A 13,269-nucleotide genomic window follows, 5' to 3' on the forward strand; every position below is an offset into this window, starting at 1 on the left:
TCTGTTCCATTTGGTCAATTCTATTCTTTAGGGAGTTCTTTTCTTCACTTATTTTTCCTCAACTATTGAGTTTTCTGACAATTTTCTTATTTTTTTGGTTTGTTAAATTCTTTCCAATTTCTTCTAGGCATTCATTTGAGGCCTGGCATCTTTTCACATTCTCCTTTGAGGCTTCACATATTTCCTTTTGGGCACAATTATCCTCATCTGAGTTCATATTTTGATCTTCCCTGTCAAATAACTTTTAACATCAGGAATTTTTTTGTCTTTTTCTCATTTTTTCTAGTTGTTCCTCACCATCTATTTTCTTATTTATTTGCTGAGGTCCTTCTCTGTTTCTGGGATAGAGGACACACTCATTCAAGATTGAAGAATATTCTTCTCTGGTACTTGTGGTAGGACTAACTGCCCTTGTTTCTCAAAATATATCTGTGAAGTAGATAGCTCTGCTCATTTGCTCTGGAGAGTTTTGCAGCTCTTTTATCCAGCTACATTCAGTACCACATGCTACCAGTTTCCCCTTTGTTTTGTGGACTAGGCTGGACCTCACTTTGCAGCTTCCTTGCCCCTCTGAACATGCCTGGGCTGGGCAGGCTTCCCAACTTGGGTTTTGCCAGACCAGATTCTCTGCTGACACATGGGAGTGATCAGGTTATTTCACTCTAGTTCCAGTTCCTTCTCTCTATTCCTCTGTAGACCAGGGCTTTGCTGCAACCTGGTAGAGGATAGGTCACTATAATTGGAGCCCTCCATTTCTAATATCTTTTAGTTCTAGGGCTCCAATGTCATATGAGAGCTTGCAGGTTTCCTGCCCTCTCTACTCATGTAGAATGTCTCTGGATGAATTTTTTTCTTTTTTGCAGCTTCATTGACTAAGAATTGTAGGCTGCTCTAACATCTGGTAGTTCTCATAGGTACTGTGCTGCATGGGTCATTCTCTTCAATTACCCCAGTTAAATGTATTCTTCCAACTTTCCTTTGTTTTGAGGATATTGATTTTCTTTCTTTTTTGTACATTGAAGGATAGGGTAAAGGGCAGAGTGGAGCATCCTTTACTTCACCATCTTAGTTCCCTAGCATACAACAGTCTCTTAATACTGTTTTAATAGATTAAAACTTTCATATGCACTAAGACTTTTTGGATACTCTGTATTTGCCAGGGCTAGAGAGAACTGATTATCATTAAGGTGGCAGCTGTCAGTATTTCTCATGACCATCCCCCTCCCCAGGAGTTTGAATATCAGCTATAGTCTTGGGCCTTCCTAGTATATCTGAAAAGCTCCTGAGGGTTATTGAATTTGATACCTATCATATATAGCTGAAGTTTTCCCTATCTTTCCTCATGTCTTTTGCAGTTAAGAAAGCTTTGGATAAAATGTCCAAAATCTAAATGATGTTGAATGTAGTTAGTGTAGTCTTATCCTTCTGGCCCACCTCATCCTTCATTTTCATTTTGCTTTGAGAACTGTGTGGGTGTTGTAGCTGTAATAAATCAGTGAGTTAATTAGGAGGGCAGCCAGAATTTAATCCAGTACTGTGAGCCTTAGCAGCCCATGTAGGACAGAATGAAATGATCCTCAGAATAAATAAGACACTCTAAACAAGGTTTATTGCTGCAGTTGGTAGAGTACTTAATGGGCACTGGGAAAACAGTATGAGCAAAGAAAAAAAAAAAGATCAAGTCAAGTCTCTAAGCAATATATCCCATACTGAAGATTTAGTAATGACTTCTTGCCTTAACCTCCTTTGATAACAGTCTCAGTGATTTAACATTTTGGAAGATTCTAGTAATTTACTTCTACTCTTGTAATCTTTCCATCTATATGAAAGCACCCAATTAAAGAATTTGCCTCCTACCCATATGTTCATAGTTTTTCTAGTTACATTTCAATTCAGAACATTGCTGAGTTGGTTAAGAGGGTTTCTTGGTTAAAGAGAGCATATGTTCCTGAATGGATCTTTCAGTACTAGGACAGGTGAGCTCAGCTGGAGAGGACATGTTCTTGTAAACAAGGTCATGTATTTGATACACATGCATGCCATTTAACTTTGTTTATAGGAAATTTTTCGTCCTATACCCTGTCTACCTCTGTATCACTATAGTCTTGAAATGATGCTCTTGTTTGTTACAATGAACAGTATATTCTGAATTTAATTTGAATGAAACTTATTATTTTCAAGAAAAAAATTTACTGTATCAGGTGATGGCGATAAAATGAGAAAGACAGAAGAGTCATTCCCTTCAAAGTGTTCGCAATGTAAGAAGGTCATGAGACAGGAATATAGATTTCATCTAACAAATTGAGATAAGATGATTACAGAGGAGGTACTCAAAGGTATGAAAGATTCCTGGATAGTGGGGTTGATAAACATTTTAGATAAATGGAGGTTTGAGGAAAATTTAACTTGATAATATTTTAGTAACAAGAATTTCTATTTTAAAATTATTAATAAACATTTACTTCAAAGTGTTTAGATATTCTCAATGCCAACATCTTTTGTGAGAAAAAATCAAGATAATTTAATTTCTTTAATGGTCATTTCTACAAATTGAATTGTATAGTTTAGAGGCATTAATTTGAGATTTAATGGAATCCAGGAAATCCAAGAAACAGAAATTTAAAGGAACCATATTCTAGGGAAGGAGGATATTCTTAGAAAATGGACAGGGAGTAAAATATAACTGAAAGAATCCACCATTCACCTCCTGAAATTTTCCTAAATTAAAACTCCCAGGAATATTAAAGCAAAATTCCAAAGCTATGAGGTCAAAGAGAAAAAAATGCAAATAGTTAAAAAGAGACCCATTAGGATCTATGGAACAATAGTCAAGTTTTAGCAGCTTCTGTGTTAAAGTAGTAAAAGATTGGTCATATGATATAGTGGAAGGCAAAGGAAATACAATTACAGGCCAGAATCATATACCTAACAAAACTGAATATAATCCTTTATGAAAATAGGCATTAAATTAAATAAAGGAGTTTGAAGCTTTACTGATGAATAGAACAGAGATGAAGAGAAAACTTGTCATTAAAACACAAGACTCAAGATGAGTATAAAAAACTAAACATGAAAGAAATTACAAAAGACTTACTAAGGCTAAACTGTTTACATTCCTGTTTGGGCAGATTAATACATGAAATTCCTAAGTATTTTACTATTATTAAATATGGCTATATGGATGTTCAAGAAGGACTGGCAACTATGGCGTGAGAGTTCACCAAGACCTCAGGACTGCTCATCTACCTTTGTTGTCCAACTGTAACTCAACTATTACTTATGGTTCCCAGAATCTGTAGTATGTGCAGTGACCTGGTAAAACACCTGGGCACACTGGCTAAACCAGGTTGAGTGTAACCAATGGGCTCTGAACTCAACAGTGAGTTAGGGGATTTCTACCAAAGGAATGTAAACACTTCCCATGGAGGAATGGGTGGATAAGGACAATTTGTTAGAGTGGCCATGAAGGAGGCTGAAACATGAACCCTAGATCAATTACAAATTGGTCAGACATCTAAGATATCAACATCATCAATTGAACCCAGGCTATCTAATTATCTTGGCTTTTATCTTGACAATGTACTTTGATGACTCTGGAAGAGAATGAGGCTGATGACTATGTTCAACTCTGCCCCATTTAAATCCAATTCATGCATATGTCAAGATATGATACCATTATATCATTGTTACTCTTTGAAAACAAAGGACAGCCAACAACAATAATCATTAGAACAGTTAGAAGGTTTCTATGAAGATAAAGGATGTGTCTTAGTTATATGGGGGTATTCTAAAAATGAGTTATAAAGGCAAGTAATAACGTGAAAATTTATCTCATAAAATATATACACAAGGAAAAGCTTTAACAGTTGAGGGAAAATGGGGAAGAATAACAGGAAATGTTTGAACCTCACTCTCATTTGAATATGTTCAAAGATACAATAATGTACACATTAATATAAAAATCTATTTTAACCAACAGGGCAATGGGGAAGGAAAAGATATAAAGTAAGTGGGTGATTAAAGAGAGGGCATATTAAGGGGTAGAAAAAATGATTTTGATAGAGGAAGGGAAAAAGAGACAGAGAAGATAAAACAAAAGAAAATAAGATTGAGAGGAAGGCACAGTTAGAAAGCATAACCATGACTGGGAATGGGAATTCAATGGACTTTCTAAAAATGGAAGTAGATATAATTAATTAGAAGACAGAAGACAACAATATGATATTTACAAGAATAAACTTAAGACACACAAAGAATAAAATAAGAGGGTATAGAAGAATCTGTTATGCTTTAATTGAAGTTAAAAAAAAAAACATAAGAGTTCCATTCATGATCTTATACAAAGCAAAAAGAAACATAATTAAAGTGATCAGCAAGGAACCTACATCTTGCCTAAAGATACCATAGATAATGAAATAATATCAATATTCAATATATAAAGACACAAGAGAAATAGATATAGATATAAATAGATATAAACATGCACCAAATACTTAAAGTGAAAGTTAAATGAGTTGCAGGAAGAAATGCCTCTACTACTAGAAGATTTCAAATTTACCATTTGAGAACCAGATTAATCTAACTACAAAAGAAAAGAAAGAAAGAAAAGAGATTAATAGAATTTTGTAAAAGTTAGATATGATGAAACTCTGGAGAAAAATGAATGGGAGTGAAAATAAATATATCTTTTGCTAAGTTATACATGTCACCTTAGAAAAATTAACCATGTTTTAGTGTACAAAAACCTCACATATAGAAAAAAGCAGGAATATTAAATGTACCCATTTCATGCCTTAATACAATAGAAATCACATTGAATAACAGATCAGGGAAGCATGGATTAAAAAGTAATCAGATACCAACAATCTAATTCTAAAATATTGAATGAGTCAAATAATAAATCATAAAAAAATCATAAAAAACAAACAATAATTTCATTAAAGAGAATGATGAGACAACATAGTAAAATTTCTGAGATGTGATGAAGGCAATATTAATGGGGAAAATTATATCTTTAAAAACATACATCAATAAAAGAGAATATTAATGAATTAGGTATACAACAGAAAAAAAGAACTAGAAAAAAGAACATGTTAAAAATCCACTTAAAAACATTTAAAATCCTAAAAATCAAAGGAGAGAGTAACAAAATGAAAATAAATAAAACTTGAAATGAATAAATACAATTATATAAAAATAGATTAACCTTATCTGCTAAACTTATCTCTAAAAATAAGAAAATCAAATTACTACTATCAAATATGAAAAAGTTGAATGCACAACCAATGAACGCAAAATTAAAGCAATAGTTAGGAGTCATTTTGTCCAATTGTACACCAACCAATCTGATATTCCAAGTGAAATGTTTAAATATTTGTAAAAATGTAACTTGCTCATATGAACAGAAGGGGAAGTAGAAGCCTTGAATAATCCTCTCAGAAAAAAAAATAAATTGAACAATCCATAAATGAGTTTCATATGAAAAAATTTACCCCCAAAATGATAAGGCTGGCAAAGGGACCCCCACTTTTCTTTCTGAATAGCTATCCAAACTCAATATCTCTGCTTTAAAATTCCTGAAGTTGTTGCTGCTACTGTTGCCACCTACAACACTCACCACACATGTTGCTATTAACTGGGCTCAGAGACAGACCCCATCACAATGGAATAGACATCTATAAGATCTCTGTTATGTTGGGGTGAAAAAATGTCCCATGTTCATCTTTGTAAGCTCTGCTATTCCAGAATTTTATCCAAGGCATTATTTTTAAGTTACTTGGAAGGGAATGTTTAGAGAGCTCATCTATATGGATTTCTGTACTCTGCCATCTTGGCTCTGTCTCCAAATTGAGGTTAAACAATTCGTTCAGTTCAATCATCTATAATTTTGAGAAAAAGGGATTCAAATTCAGTCTTTTTTAGAATGGTTTCAATTCTGACTATATTATCTTCCTCCTCAATAAAATCCAGGGAAACTTTCTCACCTCTAGAATCAAATACAAAATCCTCTGAAGTTAAAAATATATTATATCTTATGTTTCCTCTAACCTTCAAGCTTTCTTCATTTTTAACCTCCAACATCAGCCCAACACAAATTCTTTGATCTAGTTTTCAGTGACATCCTTGATTTTCCAAAACAAAAATATTTTTGTATCTTAGCTCTGGACATTCTTTAAGACTGTTCTCCATTCCTTGAATACTTTTCGTACTTATCTCTGTGTCTTATATTCTTTGGATTTTATCAAATCATACCTTTTAAAGGAACTTTCCCTTAATTTCTCTTAATTTAAGTGATTTCCTACATATAATTATCCTGTATATAACTTGTTTGTTTTTGTTTGCTTCTTCTGTCTCCCATTGAGCTTCCTGAGGACAGATTCTTTCTTTTGTCCTTTGGATTTTTAATGCTTAGCTTAGTGCCTGATACATAGTAGGCCCTTAATAAATACTTATGGATTAGGCTCCACGACCTGAATTCTATGTACTTTGCACCTTGCCTAAATCATGATGTTAAATGACTTGTATTAGAATAAAATAAATGAAAGTGTTGTCATAATTCTTCTCTAATAGTGAAGGTAATAGTCATGGATTTATTTGAGTGACAGTATAAGCTGGAACTGCCGACTAGTCATGTTACACATTTAAAGTTAAGTTTTTCTTATTCTCTGCTGCCTAGACTTCTTGAATTTAGACTTTAAATCAAAGAGAAAGGTCTCTGTCCATTTACAGGATCTTATTTTTGCATCCTCAAATTCAGTTATCTTTGACAGGGGAAGGTGTCTTTCTGGCTTAAAACTAAGATCCTTTTGACCAAGGAAACAACCAGCTCTTGATCTGGGGCTGGGAATCCAACCTTGTGCACCTTTGATCATACATTAGGAGAGTTTTCTCCTTGAGCTAAGATTGGTGGAATCTTAGACTATTACCTCAGTGGTAGCCTAGGATGAGATGTATAAGAGCAAGAATCCCTTTACTATTATAGCCAATGAAGAAATTGGACAGCCTTTGGTGAAAGAGGTCCACTTAAACCCTAAATTTCCTGTAATAGCCTATTCCACTTTTGAATACTAATCCTTGTTGGGGTTTTGTCAAATGTTTTCTTAAGTCAAGTGTATGACTCAATTTTTTTTTCCTTCTATATAAGCAAGGCCATCTCTTTTGTTTTTAACTGGGATAATGGTGACCTAGATTTTCTGTCTCATCTGATTAAGACTATAATATCCTTTCAGGTAAGACTTTGGAAGAGAAAAGTTTTCCTTCTATTGTTTGTGCCTAAGGGAAGGTGAATTGGAGATAATATTGCATACCACCTGTTTAGATTTCCTCTCTTTCTAGTGGAGGAACAGTAATACATGAAGTAAGCCAGAAGACAAGAAAAATATGATGTGATTTTAACAGTTGTTAAAATATGAAAAAGAAAAAAAATTACCAGAATCTGATGTGCATATATTCCTAGATTTATAACTGGGAAGGACCAAATAGATGGAAAGTTACCATTGAAACAAGTAAGTACATTAATTCACATTTGAAAATGCATCAGCTAGCTTACTTTCTCAGTGACATGATAAAAACTAAATATATTTATCATATTCATACAAAATGTTTTTATTCTTCATGGAATGTTATCAAATTACTTAGAAGAAAATAAATATATAGATGCAAAAACTTTACATTTTTACTATCCCTATGATATGATTTTATTTTAATATCAAAAAATATATTCAAAACTAATTTTGTCACAAGGCTACATACTAGACTGCCTTCTCTTTATTTTTTCTATGATGTCTTACTCAGTGATTTCATAAGCTACTTTTTATTCAAATATTATGTCTATTTTCTTATTATTCTTTGTTCTAAGTATTACACCATAATTTTTCCTCTGAGTTCTAGTCATGTATGATGAACAATCATCCCAAATTAGATGGCCCATATACATGTCAAACTCAATATGTAAAAAATAGAAATTAAATTTCTCTTCAAACTGAATTGTCATGAATTCTCACTATTAGAACATCGCCATTTGAATCTTTCCTATTCCCACCAAGTTCTAGAACCTTCCTTTATGAACTTACTTTCTTTATACAATATGTATTTTTTTCTGTGTGCTTGTATTAGCTTCCCACTGATGGTTGCAGTTTATCAGGAACATATCATGTCTGTAACTAGTTAATGATTGTGAGCTTCTTGAGAGCAGCAGGGACTATGTTTCTTTCCCTTTCCTTATATCCTCAACACTTTCCATGATGTATGAAATTATCATTGAATAAATATTTGTTGACTTGTAAAAAATAATAAGGGAATATCATTCATTTAAATGCTTTTTCTTTCTATATATGATTGCAATATGTGAGTGACATCCCATGGAAGAAATTGAGTTAATGATGTTGATGAGGGGGAGGAAATAGAGGAGAAAGACTATATAAATCTACTCATGATAATAGGAATTATGGTGATGGTAAGAAGGATGCTGATTGTGAAGATGATTGGACTCTCAGTTTTGGTAATGTGAGTGATGATAGTAATGTCTAGGATGATAATAACAATAGCAATGATGATTATAATGATTATAACACATTTATTATCCTTTGAATTTTCAGAAAGTAATTTTCTCAGTGATCCTATGACAATCTATAGAGATCATGCTCTATAAACCAGAGATAAACCCGAGTGACCTAGGCTGGTCATCGGATGTAAAGAATAAAACAGATTGGAAGCATGGCTTGTTAGTCCAAAGTTCTCTGAGGTACAATGGAGTCACAGGTTCATTATATAGGAAGTTAAAGATCTCTTTCATCCAAAAGCACAAGGAAAGGTTCCCACAATTACACAGAGCAGTATTTTTACCATAGACAAAACAAAAGGCTTAGAACATTCAAGGTGTAGATAAAACCTATGCTAAACTATCAGCTATATTTGTTATCATCAAGCGAAGTCTGGGACATTTTGGTAAGACAGAAAACCCGTGAATTTCTCAGCCTTGATGGTATTAAACAACTTTTTGAGACCCATTAGTTTATTCTAAATCTGGGTAAAATGCCCCTGCTAAAGGTTTGGCCTTGGTTGTAACAGGCAGCTGTATTCTTGGCCAAAGGAGAAGAGTGTTAACCGCTTTACTGCTGATTTGCTGAGAGCTAAAAGCTTTTTCAGTAAGAATATATTGCTTTTTAACGAAAGGTGTGAATTATGAAGAGGAGTCAAAAGAGGAATCTCAGATTTTTATCTTAGATAACCCAATCCAGCTTTACCCTGATAAGGGTGGTGGGTTCAACACATGGCTCTGCCTATGTGTTGACTTTTTGATGGGGTCCAGACAACAATATCTATTCAACTTTCTAATTTATCTTAATGGATTCCCACAAAAATCTATTATTATTCATCGTGTTTACCAGAAAGAATAAAAAGAATACTGAACTGTAGATGGTGAGAAGACTTTTCTATAGTTACAAATCAAGTAAATTCACGACTTAGGTTTGAACTGTCATCAATTACAAATTATATTCCAGAAAGAGATGTATATAAAGGGAGAGGTAGAGAGACATAGAATATGAAGAATAACATGAGTTCAGGAGAAAGCATAAAAATCTAGGTATATAATACATAGAAGGCAACAGAGAAATGGTTTATAGCTGAGACATATGTAGTTTCAGTAGATTTTCTTGGAACCTACTGATTAGAAGCAATACTTTGTTTTACTTATTGGTTGGAGAAAGAATGGGTCACCTGAAATAACTCTTTAGATGTATTGATTAGAGAAGACAATTATTCTACTACATAAAGAACTGCTGAATTTCAATGCTCTTTGTGTCATACATGGTCTTAAAGAGGGGTTGGGAAAGAAAAACTTCCAGAAATATACAGTTATAATCTACCTGCTTCTGTATCTCTAAAGGGAGGAATTGAAATGAACATATAGACATTTCTTTTTGTGTTTTTTTTTCTGTGAGAAGTTCTCTGTGAAGAATAGATTTACTTTCTAGATCCTGACTGTAGAAAACATTTTTAATAAAGAGCCAGTTGGATTCATATGAGTTACTTTGAAAAGGATACTGAGATGCTTTGCACTTCTCTGATCTGAGAGAAAGTCTTGTTGTTGAATAGACTCATTGATGAAATGTGGGTATGTGTACATGCCTCTGTATATGTATGGATGTTAAAGGAGCAGAAAACTTTCTCATATTTCTCTGATAATGTTGGAGGTGAATTAAAGACATTTTTACTTCTCCATTCATTTTAACTCACAAAAGAACATGTTTGCCTAGTGGGAAAGGGGTAAGAAACTGAATAGGAATGGCTTTCTTATAAGAAAATTTCTGTTATGTAAATTTTTCACAAAGAGACCTAGGATGTGAACATTTCTGACAGTTGTGAGTTGCCAGAGTAGCAACATTTCTCCACCTATGTGCCCCTGCCAATTCTTTGTGCATTTCTACTCTCCTTCATGAAAAACTGGGTTAATTGATTAGAAAGTATCACCGAATAAATGAACCATAGTGATCTGAACATTTTTACTTTTACTTTATATTGAACAAATAGTTTTGCTTTCTCACATAATTTTGGAAAAAAACTGAGATAAAGGGGTTTGAAGACAAAGTGGCAGAGTATGAAAGCAAACCAGGCTCTCTTCTAACATTCCCTTATGAAGAATTTTTAAATAATGCCTCAAATAAAATTCTTGAGTTGGAAAGCCAACAAAAGGTGAGAGAAAAACTTTTTAATAGTCCAAGATAACTTGGAAGGTCAGAGAGATAAATATATAATACTGAAGGCTAACTAGAAACTCATGTGTTCAATAGTGGTTGTGTGCCTTAGAGATAATTATGATACTAGAAAAATCAATGTTGAGAGCTTTCAGTCCAAAAATTATAAGGGACCTAGACAAATGGTCAGAAGGCTATTACTGGGGACATCTGTACTAACACTGGGTGAAAAACAGGGTTCTTGTTGGCAACTCCATTGCCCATAACTATTTCTGAGTCACTGTTTAAGGACTTGTAGTCACAAGGGAATAAGAGTCCTTAGGAGCAATAAAGACCAAAAGTGAAAAGGGCAATCTTACCTCTATTGAAGAGGAAATTAAAACAGTTATTAAGAATTACTTTGCCCAATTATATGACAATAAATATGACAATTGAGGTAAAATGTGCTAATATTTATGAAAATATAAAATGCCTAGATTAACAAAAGGGGAAATAGAAGGCTTAAATAATCACATCTCAAAAACAAATTGAATAAGTTACCAAGGAACTCCCAAGGAAAACATCCCCAGGTCCTGATGGATTCACAAGCCAATTCCATCAAAAACATTTATAGAACAGTTAATTCAATACTACACAATGTATTTGACAAAATAAGCAAAGAAGGAGTCTTGTCAAATTCATTTTATGACACAAGTATGGTACTGCTTAAGGAAGACCAAAAACAGAGAAAGAAAACTACAGATAAATCTCCTTAATGAACAGAGTTACAAAAATCTTAAATAAAACACTATCAAACAGACTACAGCAAGTCATCACAAGGATTATGCACTATAACCTGGTGGGATTTATAACAGTAATGCAAGGCTGGTTTAACATTAGGAAAACTATCCACATAAGAGATCGTATCAATAACCAAACTAACAGAAGTCACATAATTATCTCAGATAGATGCAGAAAAATCCTTTGACAGAATACAATACACATTCCTATTAAAATACTAGAAATTATAGGAATATAAGGGTCTTCCCTCAAAATAATAAACAATATTGATTTCAGAAAGTATCATCTGCAAAAGTGATAAGTTAGAAGTCTTCTAACATGATTAGGGGTGAAGCCCCATTATCAACACTATTATTTAATATTATATTAGAAATGCTAACAGTAGTAGTAAGAGAAAAAAAAAGAAATTGAATGGATTAAAGCAGGCAATAAGGAAACTAAACTATCCCTCTTTGTATATGATTTGATGGTATACTAGAGAATCCTAGAAAATCAACTAAAAAACTAGTAGAAATAATACTTTTAACAAAGTTTCAGGATACAAAATACACCCACATAATTCATCAGAATTTCTTATTTATTTCCACAAAAATCAGAAGCAAAATTTAAAAAGAGAAACTCCAATTAAAATCATTCTAGGTAACATAAAATATATTGGAATCAATCTTCCAAGACAAACTCAGGTATTATATGAAAACAACTATAAAACACTTTTCACACAAATAAAACTACATATAAACAATTGAAAAACATGAATTTTTCATGGTTAGGACCAGCTAATATAATAAAAATGACAATCCTACCTAAACTAATTGATTTATTCAGTGCTATATCTATTAAACTACCAAAATACTTTTTTATATAAATAGAAAAAATATAACAAATTTCATCTGGAAGAAAAAAAGATCAAGTATATCAAGGGAAGTTATAAAACAAATGTAAAGGATGGCGGCCTAGAGGTACTAGATCTTATAAGGATAAAAAATAATAAAGGCTGCAATAAATATATAAATTATTAGTATTTTAATTAAAGCCATGCTGATAGATAAAGTCATTAGACCACACGCTTGTAAGCATTCAAAACTTGCCGCCTAGCCATAATTCTCTCCTGTCTCCTCCTGAGTCTGCTGGCCCAGAGACCACTCCCTCCTAACCCAGGAGATTTAAACTCCTCTCTGCGTGGAGACATAGGCCTCCCCACGCCCAAAGAACCGGAACCGGAAACCCGTTGGACCACGGGAAATGTAGTTTGACAATTTCCAAGTGTCCATAGAAAATATGTATACTTTTAGATAGCATCTCCCAAATTTCACTTTTACAATCTTAAACTGCACTACAAAGTAGTAATCATCAAAACAATATGGTACTAAGAGATAGAAGGGTGGATCAGTGGAATAGACTAGGGGTAAATGGCCTCAGCAAAATACTGTTTAATAGACCCAAAGATCATAACTTTTGGAACAAGAAATCACTATTTGACAAAAACTGCAGGGAAAATTGGAAAACAGTAAGGGAAAATATGGTTGAGATCAACATTTTACACCCTATAACAGTGATTCCCAAAGTGGGTGCTACCCCCCTCCCGCTGGATGCTGCAGAGATGGGGGGGGGGGTGATGATGACTACAGGTGCATTTATCTTTCCTATTAATTGCTATTAAAATTTAAAAAAAATATTTCCATGGGGCTAAGTAATATTTTTTCTGGAAAGTGGGCAGTAGGCCAAAAAAGTTTGGCAACCACTGCCCTATACCAAGAAAAATTCAAAATGGATAATGAGTGAAATCATAAAT

The sequence above is a fragment of the Gracilinanus agilis genome, chromosome 2 (assembly GCF_016433145.1).
Source record: "Gracilinanus agilis isolate LMUSP501 chromosome 2, AgileGrace, whole genome shotgun sequence".
Taxonomy (NCBI): domain Eukaryota; kingdom Metazoa; phylum Chordata; class Mammalia; order Didelphimorphia; family Didelphidae; genus Gracilinanus; species Gracilinanus agilis.